This window comes from Pipistrellus hanaki (genome assembly GCF_964339955.1).
Source record: "Pipistrellus hanaki genome assembly, chromosome: 13".
Taxonomy (NCBI): domain Eukaryota; kingdom Metazoa; phylum Chordata; class Mammalia; order Chiroptera; family Vespertilionidae; genus Pipistrellus; species Pipistrellus hanaki.
This window is the reverse complement of record NC_140515.1, coordinates 31297107-31320546: the sequence shown is the minus strand read 5'-3', so window position 1 is coordinate 31320546 and position 23440 is coordinate 31297107. Positions and strand designations below refer to the sequence as shown.

Sequence of the window (23440 nt, the reverse complement as noted above, 5' to 3'; positions counted from 1 at the left end):
ATTAAATGATACAAAGAAAGGCACTGTTTATAAAGCCAAAGGGTGCAACTTACACTGAATACATAATAGTTATGAATATCTATGCAACAAGAGACATTAGAAGCAAGAGTCAAAAAACAGTCATTATAGCACCCTCAAGGAGAAATGGGTTTTAAAAAATGACTGGTGGGAGGGAGACTTTAATTCCTCTCTCCATCTATGATAGATCAAGGAGATAAAAATATTAAATCAGCATATAAATGACCTAACTAACCTAAATACTCAGTAGACCCGATTGATATATGATGAGCACTCTATCCTGAAATGCCCTTGCAATGCACATGAAAACCAACAACCATTTGGGTCACACACACAGAGAGCACTCGATTCTAACACAGAAATGAACAGACAATACTCTGGTCGCAATATAAAACAAGAAATTAAGAATAGTAACAGAAAAAAGATTTTTTTAAATTTTTTTATTCTTAATCCCTAGTTCAAAGAAGAAATAAAAACTACATTTTTATAATTTTTCTAAAAAACAAAATGTATTAAAATATTTACTAGTACATACCAGCACCTATGGGATAGAACTAAAATAATACTCAGAAAAAAATTTCAAATAGTTAAATTATTATACAAATAGAACATAAAAGTCAAAATGAATGAATTAAGCATCTTAAATAACTTAGAAATGAAAATTTAAAGAGTAAAAAAAGTGACATTATCAAAGATAAAAAGCTGAAATGAATTTTTTAAAGAGGAAAACAGATCAAAGGAGTATTTCAAAGTTAGTTCTTTTACTTCACACCATAACCGAAAATTAAAATGTATCCCAGACCTAAATGTAAGAGCTAAAGCTATTAAAAGTTTTAGGGGGGGGGGGGGGAAGACAGAAATCTTTATGACCTTAGATATTGCAATGGTTTCTTGGAAAAGACAACAAAAGCACGAACAACAAAGACCAGACCTCTATCAGATATGCTCCCAATACCAGAGGTAGTTGGCTACTGGCGCATGCCACTGCTGTCCCACTCACATCCACCCAGCGTCTGCCAGCCATCCCTCATAGGGCATCTGTCAGGTAACTCAACAGAAGCAGGTTTGCCAGCATTGCATCACGTCTGTCCAGTCAGGGAGGCATGAAGGGCTAGATCACATGTGTCAAACACAAGGCCCGCGGGCCAAATCCAGCCCGCCAGGCCTTGCAATGTGGCCCACACCGCGCTGTCATCACTGCACTCCGCTGTCAGTTTATGACATTGTCAGTTTATGACTGTTTAGTACACCATTCGGCCCTCGATTTAGGCTTTTAGGATTTTAGGATTTTCATTTCTAAGTTATTTAAGATGCTTAATTCATTCATTTTTAGGATTTTCATGATTTTATTGCCCCTCTTCCGTATCTTACCCCTGGGGAATGGCAGGAGGGAGACAACATTCCTGATTCCTGCCAGTAGCCAACTACCTCTGGTATTGGGAGCATATCTGGTAGAGGTCTGGTCAAGGCTGGAATCAGGAATGTGACTTATTGCAGGACTCTCCTGAGGCTTTTTTAGTTCATGGTGCTGACCTTCTCATCCATTTATCTAGCCTAGGGGTGTCGAACTCAATCAGAGAAGGGGCCAAAATCTAAAATCCAGCCTAAATCGCGGGCCGAATGGTGTATTAAACAGTCATAAACTGACAATGTCATAAACTGACAGCGGAGTGCAGTGATGACAGCGCGGTGTGGGCCACATTGCAAGGCCTGGCGGGCTGGATTTGGCCCGCGGGCCTTGTGTTTGACACATGTGATCTAGCCCTTCATGCCTCCCTAACTAACTGAAAATAGTTACTAAACTATGTATTACTAACATAGTTTCATAATACAAACCATATCAGTCTATTGTGAGGAAAATATGAGATGTGTCCAGATTATTGCTGAAAATAGGAATATAATGCAAGCCACATATTAATTTTAGATTTTCTTTCAGCCCCATTAAAAATTAAGTAAAACTTAATGTTAACAATATTTAATTTAACCCAGTATATCCAACATAATTTCAACATGTAATTAATTAAAAACCTAATGAGGCATTTCATATTTTTTTTTCTTTGAAATTCTGTAATTATCATATACTTATCATACATCTCAATCCAGTCTGATACTTTTTAGGTGCTCAATCGCTACATGTGGCCAGTAGATGCTACCCTGGAGAGCACAGCTCCAGTCTAAAGTTGGACTTCACTCTATGGACAAGGCAGGGCTAATGATGGATTTTTGCCAGAAGAGAGAATTGTGCAAACACACACACACACACACAAAAAAAAAAAAAAACAAAAAAAAACCACAGTTTAGGGAGTTTTAATCTGGCCTTGGGGTAGGGGTGCAGCTGTTCTGCCTCAGTGGTCCAAGCAATAGACCAAGAGACAGCAGCTCTATTTTCTGTCTCCTTGCCACTTAAGCAGAGCCTGTCAGAGTTGTTGGTTATTGAGTTGGATGAAACAATCCATCAACAAATCGCTAAAACAAACAGCTGCCTGGGTCTGTAGAGCAAGTTAAATAGAAGGGTCAAGATACATGTGAAGGTCAGAGCCTGGAATTAGGGCAGCAGGACGGGGTGCTGTGAGAAATAAAGAGGCTGGATGAGAACCTGGAGAGTGGCAGAATGACTCTCACTGTACGTCTGTGTTCACATGACAGCAGGCTGCTGAGACCAATGAGGAAGGGAGAATGTGGAACAGGGGCTCAGAAGAAGGGAGGCACTTGGGCAACAATCACCAGGGGGCTGGGAGGCGCCAGGCACTCCTGAGCCCCTGGGAGGGAAGCAATCACAGTAAAGAAGTGAAGTGACTGTGAAGGCTTCAACGCATGTAACAATGAAAGAAAAAATTCAGTGCATGTGGACCCCAAAAATTCAGATGCTCAGAATGGTGGGAGGGGTGCCTAGAGACAGGACAGATGGATTGGAGAAATGAGGGGTTGTTGCTGCAGCAGGCAGGGCATCCTCCGTCAGCAGAGCCCTGGTCGAACCGTTTGCATTCGTTACCCACTTCTCAGGGTACCTGGAGTGAGGCTGCTTAGCAAAAGCAGCTGCTTTCACTTTAAATAGTTTTAGATCAAACCCAGTGGCATATAAGCACTGTGACACTGGTAATGAAGAAGAAAGTCTCCATGCAGTTCAAAAGAAATAATGGGGGAAAACAAAACAAAACAAAAAATAATGAAAATAAAAGGTTTTGACACTCGCCCTGTAGAAGCTTGCTTCTCAATATTTGCAATTTCCATGCGCATGTGTGTCAAGGACAGGAAATGTCAAGGGTAATGAGCTAATAGTCCATGGTCATTCCAGGATCAGAGCATGCTCAGGGAGCTGCCTCGGACAGGAGCTGTGGCCTTTGGACTCAAAATAACCTCCTAAGTCACCCAGCCCAGGCACTCAGGCTAACTCCAGATATCACCCTTGGGGAGAACAGAAGTAGAAAATGCACCCTCCCCTGATCACAAAGAAAGAGCTCAAAGAACTTCTGTACACCGTCTCTCCTTTGAGCCTCGAAAGAACTCCCTCAATCAACCTGGTTAAACACCATTAACCAGATTTGACGGGTGAGAACACTTAGGCTCATGAGTCAGCCATTGCAAGTGAAAGAAAACCAAAACATGACAGGCATGGCCAGGAAAGGCCGGGTACCTGGCCTGAATGCCTGGGCCCAGGACTCCAAACACCATCAGGACTCCCCCACTCTCTGCCTCTTACCTCTGCCTCTCTGGCTTCGTTCTCTTGGGCCAGCTGCCCCAGCAGCTCCAGGCCAGCATCCTTACGGCCTCGTGACTAGTGAGCGGGGAAAGTCTTTGTTGCCAGCCTCAGTTAGCAGAACCTTGGGGAGGCACTCTGGCTGACCAGGCTTGGGTCACATGCTCATTCCTGGGTCACATCTGAGGCCATGCCGGGGAGAACCATCGTCTGCCCAGCCAGGACAGCATGCTTCACCCACTCCCACCTGGGTGTGTTTCTAGACTAAATAAGAACAGTTGCTGGGCAACTAAGAACAGTAGCATCGACAGCCACTGATAGGAAGGCTACAACACACCAAGGCCAGAAAGCCAACCTTCTGGCTGGACCTCATCCATTATTATCAATTCCATTAGTGTATATTGCTTTAGGTAGGTTTCAGTAACCAAGACACATCTGGTCCCTGTCCAAACGGGCACACAATCTAGGGATAGAGGCAGACAATAAAGAGGTAAACAGATAAATAATTGCAAATTGTGACAAAGGCCATGAAGGAGACAAACAGGGTGACGTGACATAGGAAATTGGGGAGCTGTTCAGATAGGATGTTTAAAGAAGGTCCTCAGAGGGGGAGCTATGAAGCTGTGATTGAGACCTGGAAGATTCAAAGTCAATGAATTTCAGTGAATTGGAGGTAGAGTCAGTTTATCTGCTTTGTAAATTGGCTGTCTGTGGTGAGTTCTCCTTGGAACACAGTGTTCTCGGGCTTTAAAGTGTGTTCCCCAAGGTCCCTTCCATATCTGCCATTCTGAATTTCTACAAGAAATCCTTTTTCAAAAGTCAGAAAGCAATTATCCAAGACTGGTGCCTTAGCCTTCTTGTGCTGCCATATCAAACTGCCATAGATTTAAACAACCAACATTTATTTTCTCACCGCTCTGTGGGCTGGGAAGTCCGAGATGGAGGGGCCGTAGACTTGGTAGCTGGTGGGAACCTGCTTCCTGGTTCATAGGTGACCGGGTCTCACTGTGTCCTCATGTGGCAGGAGGAGCTAAAAGCTCTCTGGAGTCTCTTTTTTCTAAAACAATACAGACAGTCCTCGGGTTACGTCAGACTCAACGTACGTCATTTCGTGGTTACATCGCCATCTCCCATTTATTTTATTTTTTTTAAGTTTTGTCATTTCGACTTATGTACATATGTGCTTTATGTTTTTTATTATTTTTTTACCACAAGTAAAGGTCAGGAATTACTATCTTCTTTTTAAATTTTTTTTTTTTTACCGTTTCACTTCATTACTGCTGTGTATGTGCTCCATGTGAGTGACGTAGGTGCTTGTTGTAGGTGGGCTTCAACTTATGGCGAAAATAGCGATACGTTGTGCCACAGGAACGGATCTCCAACGTAACCTGAGGACCTGCTGTATCAAAAGCGAGTGTATTTAATCATACTTAGCTCATCACAGCATAAATGGGTGATTGGCATAATAATTCATGCTGCAATGTGTTTAGCAAGTTGGCAACAGAGAAAGTTGGCTGAAGGAAAGCAGAGAAACTTTTGTCTTTTAAGGATTAGAACTTAAGGGCTCCACAGGCATCTGGCATCCGCTCATTGTTGTGCCTACAGTTAGAAATCTGCCTAATGGGAACTCCAGGGACCTTCCTGATTCCTCTTTGTGCTGAGTTACCCTCTGTACTAAGCAGCCATGCGGCACCTACACATGTAGTTCTCATTCAATATTCACTCAGCAAACAGGAAGCATGTGACACCTGCCAGGCTCTACGCTAAGCACACCTCAGTCAGCTCCTCCTTAAAGTGGGAGAGATGAGACTCTGTTCACCCTTCCTCACAAGATCATTATTATGAAACTCAAGTGGAAAATTTGGGCTAAGTCTGAGGGGAAAAAAAACCTTTGCAAATACTAGAGTACCTTAGAAAAGACATCAGCTGCTTGTCATGAAATTGAGGGAATAAGGAAGAAGCACAGGAGGGGGTGAGGTCACCGTAGTGGGCATCAGGCACGGGTGCTTCACATGCCTTCTCTCAGCTCTTACACCCGCACCCGTCACGTGGGTTTCATCACTCCCACTAGAAAGATGCAGAGACTGGGGAGTTGATTGCAGAATCTAGTCAGATAGTTAAGAGTCAATAATGGATGAAAAGCTAGGTCTGTTTTCCAAGCCCTATCCTTTCAAAAATATTTTCTTTCACATAAAAGTAAATCCTGGGAAGCATTCAAAGTCATGTCCCTGAAAACTGGGAATGGGGGTGGGTGAGAGAGGAGGAATGATTGCTTACTGCATATTTATTGAACACTAAACCCTGTGTGTGCCATCAATTCTTATTTGTGATATAGTGTCTACCCCATTTTTCACACTAACACCAATGTCAGCTGAAGTCCCCAGTCCACTGATATTTACCTAACATTGGCTCAAGGATTTCTTCTCATTCTATGGACAAATCCTACAGTCTTTATAAGATTTTTAAAAATTCCCCGTGAGTGCAAGCAAAGCCGCTCTGCATCTGCAGCTTCTCTCCCTATTCTGCTGGGCACCAGTCCAGACATAAGGTCAGACCCTTTTACTTTACCCAAATCACTAAGACAGGCATTAAAAACATGTGGTGGGCTTCACAGTATGGTTGGGAGACGGAGTAGTGGGACATCCCAGCAAAGCAGACAGCTTAAGACTGACTCTCAGACATCTCTGCTCATCTTGTCGGGGTCATCTGGAGGCTTCTCACTGACCACCTGTTTCTGGAGGCCCCAGCCTTTCCATCATGCCAACTAGCACCCCTTATTCTAAGTCCCCGCCCCCTTAGCCATCCATACGGATCCTAGAATTATGAGAGGTGCAGAGTTCTTATGTGATTGCAGGTGATTGGTCAAGGTGTGGCTGTCTAATTCATGTTCATCCAATGAGACCCTTCCCTGGCAGTTTTGGAATTCTGACCAGAGAAGCGATGAAGTCATCCCTCCTCCGGTCACAGAGGCTGTAACATAACTTTCAAAAGCTGCTGCCTGCCATGTTTTAGACCACATGTGTCAAACACACGGCCCGCGGGCCAAATCCAGCCCGCCAGGCCTTGCAATGTGGCCCGCACCGCGCTGTCATCACTGCACTCCGCTGTCAGTTTATGACATTGTCAGTTTATGACTGTTCAGTAAACCATTCGGCCCGCGATTTAGGCTGGATTTTAGATTTTGGCCCCTTTTCTGATTGAGTTCGACACCCCTATTTTAGACCATGAAGAAAGTCATTTTGCAGGAAGAAAATGAAGCATGTATACAAAAAAAAAAAAAGGAGCCACACCAAGAGATTAAAGAGAAAGAGAGAGACAATCATGCAGATTTCCAAGTGGCTGGTCTGGAAGCTCCTGGAGTCCAACTTCATTCCTGTCCATCAATCCCACCTCTCGGGCTCTTGCTTCCTGGCTGCAGGAACTGAGAGGATTTGGAGAGCAGGTGTTGCTTCTCTCCTCCACCAGACTTGCACATAATGACAGCAATAGACACCTGTATCCCCCACCCCCAATTGATTTATGCCCGTCGTGTTTGAAGACAGAATGAGTTCACTCTGAGTGAAGAATGAGTCAAGCACAGACCACCCTGCCAGATTCTGAGCGAAGCAAAGGCACCTTTTAATGCCTCTCATCAGGCATCCCTACCCAGCCACTGGGAGGGTCAGGTGTCCAGTTCCCACCACCACCCTGCAGCCAGGTAGCTGCTGTGATGGCCTTCTCCATCATCCAAGAAACACAAAAGGAAACAGTCTCAAGAAATGTCAGAAGCAGAAGCTGCTTCCTGTGTGTGTTTCACTGACACCCTGTTGGCCCAGAAATGCAGACCCAGGAGAGCAGGGCTGGGTGTGGGGCTGGAAGAAACCCATCCGTCAGGGGACTATAGTGCTCCGCCTCTTCCAATATTGTTTTCCCCTTCTCCCCTTCCTCCTTTTCTCTCCTCCTGTCATCTCTTTCTTCCTCCTTCTCCTCCAAGGCTTCTGGGGCCCCAATCAGCAGGAAGGGACCCAGGTGTCCCCACGCTGACTGCTGACCATCCCTCCAGCACTCCTGTCAGGAGACCTTGACCACTGGCTCATCCTGAAGAACAAGACAATCTTGTGCTTCCCTAAGGACAGGTCACCACGGAGGAAACTGTGAGTGAGAAACAAAGGGGCCTGGGCAGCGGGCAGCACTTCGCTCTCTGCAGTCCAGGAATGGCCTTCCCTGGCCTCCTCGGGTCCTCTCTCTTCTCGTTTCTTAAAAAGTGAAAGTTGCACCACAGCCTACTATCTATTAAACGAAATGTTTGTTCTTAGTCCTCCACACCATAATTCCAGCTTCCTCGGTGGAAAAAACAAACAAAAAAACAACCAGGTGCTCCTGTCCCCAGCGCTCCCTATTCTTCTGCAATCCCCAAACCATGTGCCCACTCAGCTCTGTGCCTGCTGGGCGGCAAGGAGCCCGTGAACCTGGGCTCCCTGCGGGGCTGTGCTGCTCACTGAGAACGTGGCCTGGCTCTGAGGCACAACGTCCCAACTACAGCCAGATGGAGGAGCTGCAGCAGCACCTCGGACTGGAAGGCCTGGTTGTGCTCAGCTTCTCCTGCAACTGTTTGGGCATCAGGAGAAGGCCAAGAACGAAGAGATCCTGAATTCCCTCAAGTACTAGTATGTCAGGCCCGGTGACGGGTTCAAGCCCAACTTCATGCTCTTTGAGACGTGTGAGGTGAATGGAATGCAGATGCACCCCTCTTTGTCTCCCTGGGGGTGCTCTGCCTATACCCAGTGACGATACCACTGCGCTCATGACAGACCCCAAGTTCATCCCTCGGTCCCCCGTGTGTGTGCCACAGTGACGTGGCCTGGAACTTCAAGGAGTTCCTGGTGGGCTCGAATGGCATCCCTGTGCACAGGTATAGCCACCGCCACTCTCCCACCATTGACATCGAGCCCAACATAGAAGCCCTGCTGACCAAGGGGCCCAGCAATGCCTAGAGCACCCCCACCCAACCCACCTGGCCCTGGGGGGGAGGGGAGGGGAGTATCTATGAAGGTGTTGCCTCTAAACCTACAAGGAGGAATGCCTGATATCCAGCTAAATCCCCCCAGATGGGCCTTGGTCCTGTCCATCCCAGCCTTCCCCTCCCACACCATGGTTTTTCACAATTAACTGTCCAGTGTTGGCAGAAAAGAAAGAAAAAGAAGAAAAATAAAGGGCAAGAAGTGTGCGTGTGGACACTTGCATAAAGGATAAAGGCCATGTTTAAATGCATCACAGTGTTCCATAGGGGGGGAATTCCAGTAACTTCTTCTTTAGACTTTGCTGTGCTTTCCACTGTTTGTACAAAGAGCCCACATTACGTTTATAATTAGAAAATCCCTCCCTGAATATCTCTGAGCTGCAGTCTCCACGGGTATCAGAGAGGATCGCACCTGCCATGCTCCGTCATGTGCTACTTTTGGGATGGTGAGATAATGCCCGATACTGCCTGATCCACCTCGCCAGCTGAGGTTACAAACACCAGCACGTTCCCTTCAGTTTTTCCAATTAATCACTTGAGCAGCTGCAAGCCCTTGTTGTTAAGCAACCCAGTGCCTGCCCTCTTAGGCCTCTCCTTTGTGGCTAAGAATGGGATTCGCTGCATCTAAGAAACAAAGCAAATGAGCAAATAGAAACAAACTCACAGATGCAGAGAACAAACGGACGGTTGCCATGTCAAAGTGGGTAGGAGGATGGACAAAAAAGATAAAAGGGAATAAGAGGTATAAACGGCTGGTTATGGAATAATCCAAATAAGTCACAGGGATATGAACAGCATAGGAAACAGAGTCAATGATATCGTAGTAACTATATATGGTCACAGATGGCTATCAGACTTACGGTGATCACTGTATAAGAACTATAGTCTAATCACTATGTTGTAGACCAGAAATTAACATAACATTGTATGTCAACTATAAATTAAAAATATATTTTTTTTAAATGAATAGGTTCCACTGCAAGCAACAGGAAATTCAACCAACAGTGCCTTACACAAATGAGGTGTATTTTCCTCCCATAATAAGAAATCCAAAGTTAAGCAGTCCAGGGCTAGAAGGCTGCTCAGAGATATCCTCAAGGATCCAGGCTCCTGGCTCAGCAACCTTAGTTTGTGATTCATTCTTGTGGTCACAGAAAATCTGCCTCCTCTCCAGGCAAGAAGGAGGAAGAGCAAAGAGCAAAGAGTTTTGTCTTGTCACTTGAAATGGGAATTCTACCTATATCCTAACGGCTAGCACTAGATCACATGACCACCCCTAGCTGCAAGGGAAGCTGGAAAGTTCACTTCTTACTCTCTAAAGTAGAGAAAAGCAAGTTGTGAGTGGTTTTTAGGTATGCAAGACCCCATGTCTACTACGTCACTGGAGTTTATTCAACTTGAGGGCTTCCTTCCCACCTCTGAAGGCCAGGTGAGGTGAGAACTGAAATGTCTGACCTGTCCACAAGAAAGCCCAAATTTCCATTTGTCACTGTGAGGCTGCCTTGCAGGGTTGCTGTTAACAACTGGTCCCACACAATCAATTGCTGCTCCTCAGAGGTGATGCTGTTATCATGCCAGTTGTCTCCAAAGCCATGGCAGGAGAACAGTTAACAGAACAGTCCCCGTCCCCGTCCCCCCCCCCCCCTCCTGCTCATAGAGTGAAGACTGACAAAGAAGCCTGCTACCCTGAGTGACACAGGCAGGTGGGCAGCTGAATATACCACACAGCAATGGGGTGGAGGAGGCACTATCTATCCCTATCTATGTTGTCACTGAGGCATCTGAAACTCCAGTCCTAGGTTGAAAAGCAGCCAGAATTCTTGATAACTTGTCCTCATGCCCTCTCCTGGAGTCCAGAAAAGACGACAGGCTACATGCTGGTTGTGGAGAGCCTGCTGGGAAGAAACTCAGGCTGATTCAATGATGAGAACTTCTCTCTCCCTCTAATAAGAAAATCATATTATATCTAGTGAGGAGGAAACTATGGAACCATTTCCTAGGACCCAAAAGCACTTTTTAAATTAATATACTTTTCTGTAAAATGATAAGAAAACTGGATATTCAAGTTTTTTTGTTTTTTTTAACTAAGCAAAGAGCTTTTGTTTAGCTGGTTGATTAACCGAGGTGAAGGTCCTCAGGAAGAGGAGACATAACCACACCCTCCCTGCTCTGTACTTCGCTGCCAGATTCCCTTTTGAATGTTTCAAAGCATATTTTTACTGACCTAAATGGCAGCCAGTTATTTGCATCAATGTCTAAGATGTTTAAGAAAGTTGTGGGATGCCATAAAATTTGATAAGAGTAGGAGATACTCATAGTTCATTAATTGCATTTATGACTTATCATAAACTGAGATGTTGAGATGGTAACTCAAAATGAACATTTAAAAATTATTTTCCTGACTCTCTGGGTTTTCCAAACCATAAAATCCCAGCAGTCTTCATTTCTGCAATGGGCAATTATAATTTGTGACTTTCCTTCTGAAGAAGTTTATAGTACATTTAAACAGAATGAAAAGTGTTTCCACTACTTTTTAGATCTAAACACAATGCAGAGCTTGTGAAAGAGTTCCTTCTTGTTACTCTTACACTGCCTGATTTGAGCTGTATTTGAACGTTTTAACGTAGCGCTAAACCAGGCAGCTTTAAACATGAGATCTCTTCCTGCATCTCCACCCCGTCTGGTGTGGTCTGTGTGGTCAGGTTGAGGTGGTGGGTGAAAGGCTGACTCTGTGTGATGGTGGGAGAGGAAGACAGGTTGCCAGGGCAAGAAGCTTCTGAGGGTACCCATCACACCTCTCCATACAGCCTCTCTCCCCAACTTCTTCCTCTACACCAGGAAATAAGTTTTTATTCTGCAATTAGAGAAGGCAATGATTTAAATTATTCGTTAATTGAAAATTGTGATGAAGTTAGGAGACAAAGAATTCAACACTTAATTTGTATAAATTCCAAATAAGGTAGATTGCCACTGAATGTTGTATCCTTCCAAAGTTCAAATGTTAAATCTTAACCCACAACGCAATGTTATTAGGAGCTGGGGCCTTTGGGGGTTATTGGAACATGAGAATGGAGCTCTCATGAATGGGATTGGTGCCTTTGTAAAAAGGACCCCAGAGAGCTCCTTCCCCCACTCAACAATGGGAGGACACAGTGAGAAAATAGCCATTTATGAACCGAGAAGCAGACCCTCACCAGACACCAAATCTGCCAACACCCTGATTTGGGGCTTTTAGCTGCAGAATTGTGAAAAATAAATTTCTGTTTTTTATATGGTATTTTGGTACAACATACATGCATGGTCTTTTTCTAGTCCCCACAAGCCTATGAGATCAGCAGTCTTCATATTCTCATTTTACAAGGACCCCACAGCTTAGAAATATTCAGCAATTCTCTTCCAGGTCCCAGGGAAGTAAAGAAAGGATAGGGATTTGCTCTTAACCACCATGCTCAGATCCTGAGAAAGGTATAGGAAATAGCAAATGCAAACTGATCCTGTCCAGGCTGGGTGTGCAAGTTCTGAGAAGGTACCAGAGGAGTCCTTGTGGGGCTGATGGGGAGGGCTCTCTCAATCACCAGTACCAGCATTCTGTGTCTGCTTCCATACTCATGACGCCCTATTAAGAAATGCTTTTCTTGCATTTCCATTTGAATGCCATTCAAAGTTGCAAGCATGGAGGTCACTAATTATTTTGTTTGCCTAACCCAGTAGTCAGCAAACTCATTAGTCAACTGAGCCAAATATCAACAGCACAATGATTGAAATTTCTTTTGAGAGCTAAATTCTTTAAACTTAAACTTCTTCTAATGCCACTTCTTCAAAACAGACTCGCCCAAGCCATGGTATTTTGTGGAAGAGCCACACTCAAAGGGCCAAAGAGCCGCATGTTGCTTGCGAGCCATGGTTTGCCGATCACTAGCCTAGCCTGAGTCTCCTAAAAACAGAGCTTCCTCACCCACCCAGGTGCACTGGAGGCCTCCTCCCTGACCCACAAAAGGGAGAGTAATGAGGGAAGGTGGGATTCTTTCTTTTCTCTTGGTTTCACCATTGAAACCCAAAACTGAGATGGGAAAGACAATAAACTTCCCCATGTTCTCAGCTCAGGAAATCTCAGCAGTGGGGGCAGCATTCCTCTCCGGGCCTTCAGTTCCAGAGTTCCACTACTCACCACCCCCCCCCTTGCCACTCCCACCCAACCCCAGTCAGTGGAAGAAGAAAAATGCATGCAACGTATGGGGTCCTCAGCTTTGGGACACACACAGTGATCACAGAGAGAGGCCAATCCGTCCCCAGCTTTTGAGTTTATCTCCTGCACTGAGACTGGGGAAGAGGAATGATTTTACTCGACCTTGCTAACTTCTTTCAGCTGGTCTAATTGTTAAATCTACATGGGACAAATTAACAAGAGAAATTAACCAAGTTTAATTACATACATGCATATGAGAACCCCACATACATGGATGGAGATCATATACATGAGAGGTTCAGAAACAGAAAGGTAAAATGAGTTATATAGGGGTTGGCAAAAAGTAGGTTTACAGCTGCATGTTCATGAAACACAGCATGTTCTTTTATTGTTATTTATTTATTACTGTATTATTTTCCATTCAAACCTACTTTTGCCCACCACTGTGTATGACTTGCTGAGCTAAATATGAAGGAAGGCACCTGAGGTTTCAGAAGGGGGGAAGGTTATTCACAGGATAAGAAGAGCAGATGTTCAGTAATTAGAAGTTTTCCCTGCCCTATAGGTAGGTCATAAAAAGTTATTTCTCTTAATTACTCTTATTATTGGCAAGGCCTCTGATTTAAAATCTTTAAGGGAGAGGTAAAAGTTTAATCTGGCCTGGCTGGTGTCGTTAAGTGATTAGAGCATCAGCCTGTGAACCAAAGGGTCTCTGGTTCGATTCCTGGTCAAGGGCACAAACCTAGATTTCAGGTTTGATCCCAGTCCCCGGCAGGGCTCAGGGCTCAAGCAGGAGGCAACCAATATATATCTCTCTCTGTCTCTCTGTCTCTCTGTTTGTCTCTCTCTCTCTCCTTTCAGTTTCTCTCTCTCCCTCTCCATCTCTCCCTTCCACTTTCTCTAGAAATCAATGGGAAAAAATACCCTCAGGTAAAGATTAACAAACTAAAAAAATAAATAAATAAATTTAATCTGGGCATGCAGGGTCTCAATTGCTTTCAGCTCAAAATAACCCACATGCCACAGTAGACATCTTGGGGAGGCCTGCTCTGAACCCCTTCAAGACCAAGGGAGGAGACTCCATCAGGAGTGACCTCTACAGGAAGAGGCTGTGAGGTGGGCTGCCCAGGCAGGGTCTCAGGGTTGGTGGCAGAAACCATCAGGTGGAGCCATGTCTCCAACACCAGGGAGTTGTACAGTGAGGAGATCCATCAGGCCCTCAAGAGGACTCAGTGATGCCCCCCACCCCCAAGAAAGCCTGCACTTGGGTATTCTCCATACAGATGTCCTAACAGCAGTTGTGTTGATGGACAAACCAGCACTGACCAACAGAGAGGCCTGCAGTCTTCCTGGCAAGTGAGGAGACAGGTGCCCTCTCATGCCCCACCAGAGAAGCCAGATCAGAACTGAAAAGAAGAGGGGGTTATTGTTAGAGAAAATGTCGGACCTTGGTTCTTGAGATCTGCCAAAAAAAATAATTCAGAGCCAAGAACTCTCGTGCAAGGGAAAGTTTATTTAACACGCAAAGCTTAAGTACACTTGAAGAAAAGATTCAAGCGGGTTGTTCAGAGAGCGCCTGGGCCTTTTAGAAAGTCACAGAGTCAGAAGAAGTGAGCCAGCTGTGCTGCATGGACTCAGAAAACAGGTTATAGAGGCAAAAGAAGAGCCCTTGAAAAGAAGTTCAAGAAGTTAGCCCAGGATGAGTTGCCACTGCCTACTGCTCCCTGGTTGCAAATTTCATCTGAACCCTTAGAGATTAGGAGAAAGAAGCTGATACATGCCTGAAGAAAGAAGGCAGGGCATGCTCCAGGGAGAGTGAGCACTGGGTCCTTTGTCTTAAGGGTTTTTATCTGTTTTCTAAAGGTGGGAATTTTAGGGGAGGTCTCAGGAGAGGATCTCAATAGAATATTCATCAGTTTTCCAAGTATGTCCTTTCATAGGCTGATGCATCAAAATGATCATAGAGGCTCAGGGTCAAGGTCTCTACTGATTGTTTGGTGCTAGGGTAGTGGATGATTGGTCATTACACTGGTCCTGATGTCAGCCATGATGTCACTTATCTGGTTTTGCTGGTTTTCTGGGGCTGGATCTGAAACACAAGTGAGTCCTAGATAGATGTTATTTCTAGGACACTCAAATGTCCCTTAACAGGTGAATGGATAAATTTGATAGATCCATATAATGGAATATTATTCAATCATTAAAAGGAATGACATACTGTGCTACAAAATGGGTGAAACTTGAAAACTTTATGCTAAGTGCAAGAAGCCAGTCACAATAGATCACATATTGTATCATTCCGTTTATAGAAAGTGTCCAGAATGTGTACATCAGTAGAGATCGAAAGTACACTATTGGTTCCTAGAGCTAGAGGAGTTGGAAGGTAACAGCTAGCTATAGGATGCAGGGTTTCTTTTCAGGTTGATGAAATGTTCTAAAAATGGCAGAGGTGGTAGCTGAACAACTCTGTAAGAACTATTGGCTCCTACACTATAAATAGGTAAATGATGTGGTGTGTCAATTATGTCTCAATAAAGCTGTTACCAGAAAGAAAACCAAAAAATGGTGACATAATAGAAGACAACAACTAGACAAAAACAGAAGCAGTTCTGCAGATAGACAGCTCTGGCCTAGAACTGTGCCTGCCCCCATGCAGAGTCCCCTGATCATGTGGACAGCACAGCCCTGGAGGTGTACCCTCAGGGCTATGAACGCCTGTCTGGGAAACTAAGATGCAGGAGAAGATGAGAGCTTTCTCCTGCATCCCACTGGATTTCCTCGGCAAGTTGGCTGCTCTCTCTGAGTCTCGGCTCTATTACCTACATTCCCCTCTCAGTGTGCTACCAGCTTGTCAGACATACAGAATCTCAGGTCATGCCCCGGAACTACTGAACCAGAATCTGTGTTCTGTTCAAGTCTAGCAAGCACTGGCTTACACCGTGGAAGTTAACAACACCTTCTTCAGGAGGATTTTGTGAGGATCCTTATAAATAGTAATTACTTCCATTTACCTGACACTCTCTAGGTGCCAGATATAGAAATAATACAGAGAGTGCCGCGTTTATTGCCTGCACATAGTAGGTGTTCAATGTGTGGCAGTTATTGCTTAAAGGAGCCTCGCTGGGGAGGAGGAAAGAGCCCAAGTGTTGGAATCCATTCTTCTTACTGACTCTGGCCTTCTGCACATTGAAACCTTGGGCACCTCAACTTGCTTTTCTGAAAACTGGCCTTACCTCACTAGGTGGTTGTGAAGATGAAGCAAGAAAAATGTGTCGCCTCATACCTAGCAGCCCAGAGGAGTCCAGCAGATGCTCAGTAATTTCCTCCTCTCCCTACAACAGATGGCACAGCAAGTCATTGCAAAAGTGACCCAACCACCTTAAATCTTACTCAGCCCCACCTCTTTCTATTATCCATTCATGTATCCACGCAGCAAATCCTTCCTGTGCGCCTACTATATGCCAGATGCTGTGCTCAGAGCACAGACACTGCAGCTGCTATCCCTGAGGCTCATGAAACCCTGTCTGGCCTTGAAGAAGAGAATAAAACAGACCTGTTTATCCACCTGCTTTGAGAGCTGCGGAAAGAATGCCCATTTCCTCTCAGCAGCCATCTGAAACAATTAGTCTCAACTCCCAACCCTAATATGCTTCCACACTGTGAAAAAGCACTTTTTCAAGGGGGGCGGGAGACATAAATTAGTATAATAATGCAATTAAAATGCATTTTCCTTCCACTTATTTAAATTACTCTTTTTTACATCTTGAGAAAATGCATCCTTCCTCAGAGGTATTTAAGGAGATTCAAAGAGGCTGTTGAGATGATGCAAGAAAATGCATCAAATACCCTTCCCCGCAGGCCAGAAAGAGCCACCCGCCCTGGGATGCCTGTCCAGGTCTACCAAAGGCTCAGCCCTCCAGGGCTCCACAGAGGCCCTTGGGCAGGATTTCCCCAGATCCTGATCACTGCCTCTCTGTAAACACTCATTTGTTCATTCATTCACTCAACAGTTTGGGGTGTGTTTTTTCCCCCTGCACCTCCTCCATGCCTGGCACTAGGAATATGAATAAGACATAGTGCTCACCTTCAAGGGGACTGTCTGGGAGGAAGGCAGCCATGCCAAAAGGAGTGGGGCCCAGGGCCACCAGTGCTGTGTCATATGGGTGCACAGAGAAGGGGTTCCACCAGCCTGGGCATGTTGGGGGGAGGGAGGATTGCTGGGCAGAATGGACCTCCTGTAAGTGATCCTTGAGCTGAGTCCCCAAGAATGAGAAGGCATTAACCAGACAGAGGGAGGGAGGAGGGGTCCTCTAGGGTGAGTGTTCAGCGTGAACACAAGGACAAGGCCATGGAGTGCGGGAGTGCATAGAGCTCTTTGAGAAGATTAGCAGACAGGGAGTGAGGCAGAGGACAACAGAAGCAGGGACTCAAACTCACCAGACCAGAAGGGTCTGAAGAGTGAGGACTTTGTCCTGAGAGCCTTAGGAAATTAAGGTGAGCCTCCGGGTAGCAGAGGCTGAGAATACAGAAACCCAGAAATCACAAGATGAAGGCAGACCCAGGCAAGGACACAGCAGTGAGTCCACCCCACCACCTCCTGCAGAAAGCCTTGATGGGTATCCTGAGTTACTGGTTTTGGGTCGCCATCTGCTGGCAAGATTTCTTCAATGCAGCTGGTTCTATCAATGTTCAAAGAGGGAATGAGTATCTTTTAAAAACAATAACAGGCATAGGGAACTTCCTTGACCAAATTAGTGTAACACTTATTATAAAAAGAACATTGTTTCATTCAAAATTCAAAGAAAAGAACATCATATGAGAGTCATGGGTTCAAATCCCAGCTCTGCCACTTATTATGTGGGAAATCACTTTACTTCTCTTAGCTTTGTTTTTAACATCCATAAAGTAAAGATACTATCTAACTCACCATTGTTGACAGGAATAAAAGATACTAAGTGTGTAAAGAGAAATCCAACAGGTATTACGTTAGGGTGGTGGAAAGCCAGCATGTGATGTATGACCACCTCCTCCACCTGCTAATGCTCCTCATCCTCCTCAACCTCTACCTCTTCCTCCTCCCATCTCCTTCAACTCTTACTTCTCCACCTCCACCCCTACCTCATCGTCACCATCCTCTACTTCCACCTCTCCTCTCCACCTCTCCCACCTCATACATAATATGTGATTCTATGTATAGAAAATTGAAGCACAGCCAAACCCAGTTTGGTTCAGTGGATAGAGTGTCAGCCTGCAGACTGAAGGGTCCCGGGTTCAATTCCAGTCAAGAGCATGCACCTTGGTTGCAGGCACATCTCTAGTAGGGGATGTGCAGGAGGCAGCTGATTGATGTTTCTCTCTCATCGATGTTTCTGGCTCTCTATCTCTCTCCCTTCCTCTCTGTAAAAAATCAATAATATATATATATATATATATATATATATATATATATATATATATATATACACACACACACACACACACACACACACATATATATATATATTTTTTAATTGAAGCACAGAGAAAACCACTCTGTGGTAACAGAAATGAGAACAGTGGCTACCTTTGGGGTGGGTACTGGCAGAAGAATAAAGGACAAAGGCTGCTGGGGAGCCGAATAGGTGTGTGCACTTGGCAACAATTCGTGGAGCTATTTACTTAATTTTGACTGGCATAAACCAAGAGAAATAAGTGCCAAAACATTTCACAAGAATGTGCATGGTGGCTTTATTCATTATAGTTCCAAATTAGAAACAATCCAAATGTCCTTCAATTAAAAAAAAAAACAGATAAACTAAGGTATGCTCACACAATGAAAAACTACACAGCAATAAGAAACATCATATCTATCTACATTATGGATTCATGGTTGAATCTCACAGACATTATGTTAAGTGAAAAAAGGCAGACACAAAGGAGTTCATCATATATACAGACCGGCCCAGCATAACAATATTTTGGTCAATGAGAGACCACACATATGAATATGTTCCCATCTATATATATAAAAGCCTAAGCAACCAATCGCCCGTTTGACCATTCAACCAGTAGCATGACACACACTGACCACCAGGGGGCAGACGCTCAATGCAGGAGAGGAAACCACAGGCATGGAAACATGGAACAGACTGATGAATCTCAGAGGGAAGAGGGAGGGGGGATGGAGGAGAAATTAACCAAATATTCTACATGCGTACTAGAGGCCCAGTGTATGGATTCTTGTACCAGTGGGTTCCCTCAGCCAGGCCTGTGGGAATCAGGCCGAAACTGGCAATCCAATATCCCCCGACAGTTCCCAGATTGCGAGAGGGTGCAGGCCAGGCTGAGAGACCCCACCAGTACACAAATCCGAGCACCAAGTCTCTAGTAAGATTATAAAGGAATTAAAAATTTCCTATCATGTAATGATGTCATAGCTGTTGCAATGTCATTGGAAAACACATTACTCCTATGTTTGTGGAACTGCTGGTATAAACAAATCTACTGTACTGCCAGTCACATAAAATTATAGCAAGTAAAATTACAACCCTGGTTGGTGTGTCCTCCCATGTTCCAAAAGGTCACAGGTTCAATTCCCGGAGAGACCTCAGTCCCTAATAGGGGGCATGCAGGAGGCAGCTGATGAATGTTTCTCTCTCACATGCATATTTCTCTCTCTCCCTTTCCTTTTCTCTCCCTCTAAAAATCAATAAACTATCCTTTTTAAAAAGTATACATGTGCTATTATAGAAATATAGCATATATAGAAAAGTATAGCACATAAAATTATGAACAATATGTAGTATTTGATAATTACAATAAATTACTACATTACTGGTTTATGTATTTACCATACTATACTTTTTTTTAAATATATTTTATTGATGATTTACAGAGAGGAAGGGAGAGAGATAGAGAGCTAGAAATGTCGATGAGAGAAACATTGACCAGCTGTCTCCTGCACACCCCCTACTGGGGATGTGCCCGCAACCAACGTACATGCCCTTGACCAGAATCGAACCCGGGACCTTTCAGTCCACAGACCAACGCTCTACCGCTGAGCCAAACCGGTTTCAGCCATACTATACTTTTTATCATTGTTTTAGAGTGTGCTCCTTCTAACTATGTAAGAAAAAAATGTGCCCTAACTGGTTTGGCCCAAAGCACAAGAAAGCCTTGGATGTCAGCTGCCCACCTTACACCTGGGTGCAGGCAAGCCTCAGATGGAGGCTGCCCAGCCGCCCAGCACCACCCAAGGCACAGGTAACCAGGGTAGGCTGAGATTTGTGCTGCTGGCAGAGGCAACAGTAGAGGTGTGATGGGGCCTCGCCTTCCCCTGATCCCCTGGTCACCTCCCACCCTTGAGAGCTCCCATACTGTGAGAGGGGGCAGGCCAGGCTGAGGAACACCTCCCCCACCCCACCCCCAGTGTATGAATTTTCATGCAACAGGCCTCTAGTAGTAAAATAAGGGGGGAAAAATTTTTTTATGTAAAATAGTAACTTTACAATGGAGAAAACTATTGGATATCACCTTAATCTAATAATTAACATCACAAATCATCATCGGTTGACGCATGATGTTACACACTGAGAAGCAAACAATACTGTGTAGTACTCCTACAAAAAAAAAAAGTGCATACCTTAAAACAGGCCCAGCTGGCATGGCTCAGTGTTTGAGTATCAACCTATGAACCAGGAGATCATGTTTCATACCCAGTCAGGACACATGCCTGGGTTTCAGATTCATTCCCCAGTGGGGGATTATGTAGGAGGCAGCTGATCAATGATTCTCTCTCATCATTGATGTGTGTGTCTCTCTCTCCCTCTCCCTTCCTCTCTGAAATCAATAAAAATACATATTTTTTTAAAGTGCATAACTCAAGCTTAGCCATGAAAAAACATAGGACAAATTTTAACATGAGAGATATCTATAAAATAACTATCCTATAGACTCCAAAATATAAATGTCATGAAAGACCAAAGAATCTGCCAAAACCAGTTTGGCTCAGTGGATAGTGTCGGCCTGAGGACTGAAAGGTCCCAGGTTCGATTCTGGTCAAGGGTATGTACCTTGGTTGCAGGCACATCCCCAGTGGGGGGTGTGCAAGAGGCAGCTGGTCGATGATTCTCTCTCATTGACTTTTCTAACTCTCTGTGTAAAATCAATAAAATATATTTTTTAAAAAAAAAAGAAGAAGAAGAAGAAAGAAAGAAAGAAAGAAAGAAAGAAAGAAAGAAAGAAAGAAAGAAAGAAAGACCAAGAATCTCTAAGGGACTATTTCAGATTAAAGGAAATCTAAGATCAATAACAACTAAATACAGCCTGAATTCAGTTATGGGCCAGAAAAAATAATGCTGTAGAAGACATTATTGGGACAACTAGCAAAAGTGGAATGTGAACTGTGCCAAACAGTCTAACAGTTAAATATTAAATTTCTTGAATTATTAAATTCCCTCTGGTTTTGTAAGAGTACTGAGGTTGGAAGGGGCATGATATCTGAAACTTACTCTCAAATGATTAAAGGGGGAAAGATTTAAAAAGAGAGAAAGACCTTTTCCAACTTGGGCCCAGCACAATGGCTCCTGCCAGGAAGGGTGGCGAGAAGAAGAAGGGCCGTTCTGCCATCAACGAGGTAGTGACCAGAGGATACACCACCGACGTTCACAAGCACATTCATGAAGCGGGTTTCAAGAGGCGTGGCCACTAGGGCACTCAGAGAGATGCAGAGACTTGCCAGGAAGGACATGGGAGCTCCAGAAGTGCGCGCAGACACCAGGTTGAACAAAGCTGTCTGGGCCAAAGGAATAGAAATGTCCATAGTGTTTCTGGGTGCCGTTGTCCAGAAAACGTAATGAGGATGAAGATTCACTAACCAAGCTCTATGTGTTGGTCACCTATGTACCTTTAACCACTTCCAAAAATCGACTGTTAATGTGGATCAGAACAGCTGATTGTCAAATAAAGTTACAAAACTGCAAAAAAGAGTCCGGACCAGAGTGTGGCTCAGTTGGTTGGAATGTGTAGAAGGCAGCCCATCAATGATTCCCTCTCATCATTAATGTTTTTATCTCCCTCTCCCTCTCCTTTCCTCTGAAATCAGTAAAAATATACCTTAACAATGTTTCAAGTAAAGGTGAGTTCTACCAAACTTTCAAGGAAAAGATATTTTAAAACTCCCCACTTTTATTCTTTGAAATTATTGTAATTGATATCAAAAGCATAGGTAGATAAGATAATCAAGGACCTATCACACTCACTCACATACATAAAAAAAAAAAATCATAAACTAAATATTGGCAACCTGAATCTAGTAATTTATGAAAAAGATAATATATTCATTACCAAATTGAGTTTATCCTAGGAATTCAAAATATCTATGTATATAAAACCCTAATATGCAAATAGACCAAATGGCAGAACAACTAAACAACCGAACAACCGAACAACTTGTCACTGATGTGTGCTGACCTCCGGGGGGCGGGGGGGGGGGGGGGGTGCGGAACATGGCGGGAAGCTGCAGCAGGCAGCAGAGTGCAGCACATGGTGAGCATCGGCCACGGCAGGATGGTGGAGCAGGTGAGTTAGGGCACCAGACCAAGATGAGGCGCCAGTAGCTATCATCAGGGCAAACCTCTGGTGTTTATTGAAAATTTTTTGCTCCTGTGCACCACAGTCCCCCTGGATGCTCATACCTGCTGTCGGTCTCACATCAATGTTTCTCTCTGTGTGTCTCTTCCCCTCCTTTTCACTCTCTAAAAATAATGGAAAAATATCCTCGGGTGAGGATTAACATTAATAAAAATAATAACAATAAGGATTTCCCTACGGTTACCACTTCTCAACAACATTAATTCAAGAACCTAATCAGTATAAGAAAACGAAATAAGAGCTATAATGATTGGAAAGAAAAAAATATAATTTTCTCAAATGAAGTGATTGTGTACATAGAAACCTCAAAGTGACAATAAGTAGAATAATTCTCAGAATAACTAAAAGTGTAGCAAATGAATGATCAAGAAAACAAAATGGTATTTACCCTCAAAGGGTAGAGAGAGGATTCAGTGTGAAAAGGACACAGGTAGCTTTGGAAAGCTCTGGTAATGTCCAATTTTTTATGATGGATGGTGGAGAAAAGATCATTTATTATTTCACATACCTTATAATATGTGTGTATTCGTGTGATTTTGTTCGTATGAAATATTACATAATAAATAATTAAAAGCAAATAAAATTAATTTTAAAAATAAAGGCAAGTAAAATTAATGTATTTCCTATTTCTGGAATTTCTAAAGTATAAAACATATGGCCACCTCTGTTGGGAGTGTCATAGAGATAACTTTCTCTGACTAAAAATATCTTAACTTGCTATTGAATACCATCCATCATTTTCAAAAGTCCTCTAACAGCCATTATATTGCCAGATTGTTGCCACGTGGCAGTATAAACTTGGAGTTGCCAAATATTCAGATATGGGTCAAAGAGCTGGAAATAAAAACATTTTAATGAATGAAACTATTTTGAGACACTATATGCATCAACACTATGAAGGCCACACAAA

The 23440-nt window shown here is 43.9% G+C and overlaps 1 protein-coding gene and 1 pseudogene across 2 annotated transcripts in view; both read left to right on the top strand.

Moving 5' to 3' along the window:
- Positions 1-23440, top strand: part of CLSTN2 (calsyntenin 2) — a 908802-nt gene that overhangs the window by 664972 nt on the left and 220390 nt on the right. The window lies entirely within an intron of this gene.
- LOC311632192 (large ribosomal subunit protein eL31-like) lies at positions 21458-21833 on the top strand (annotated as a pseudogene). The gene has a single exon. The product of its transcript is annotated as a large ribosomal subunit protein eL31-like (transcript).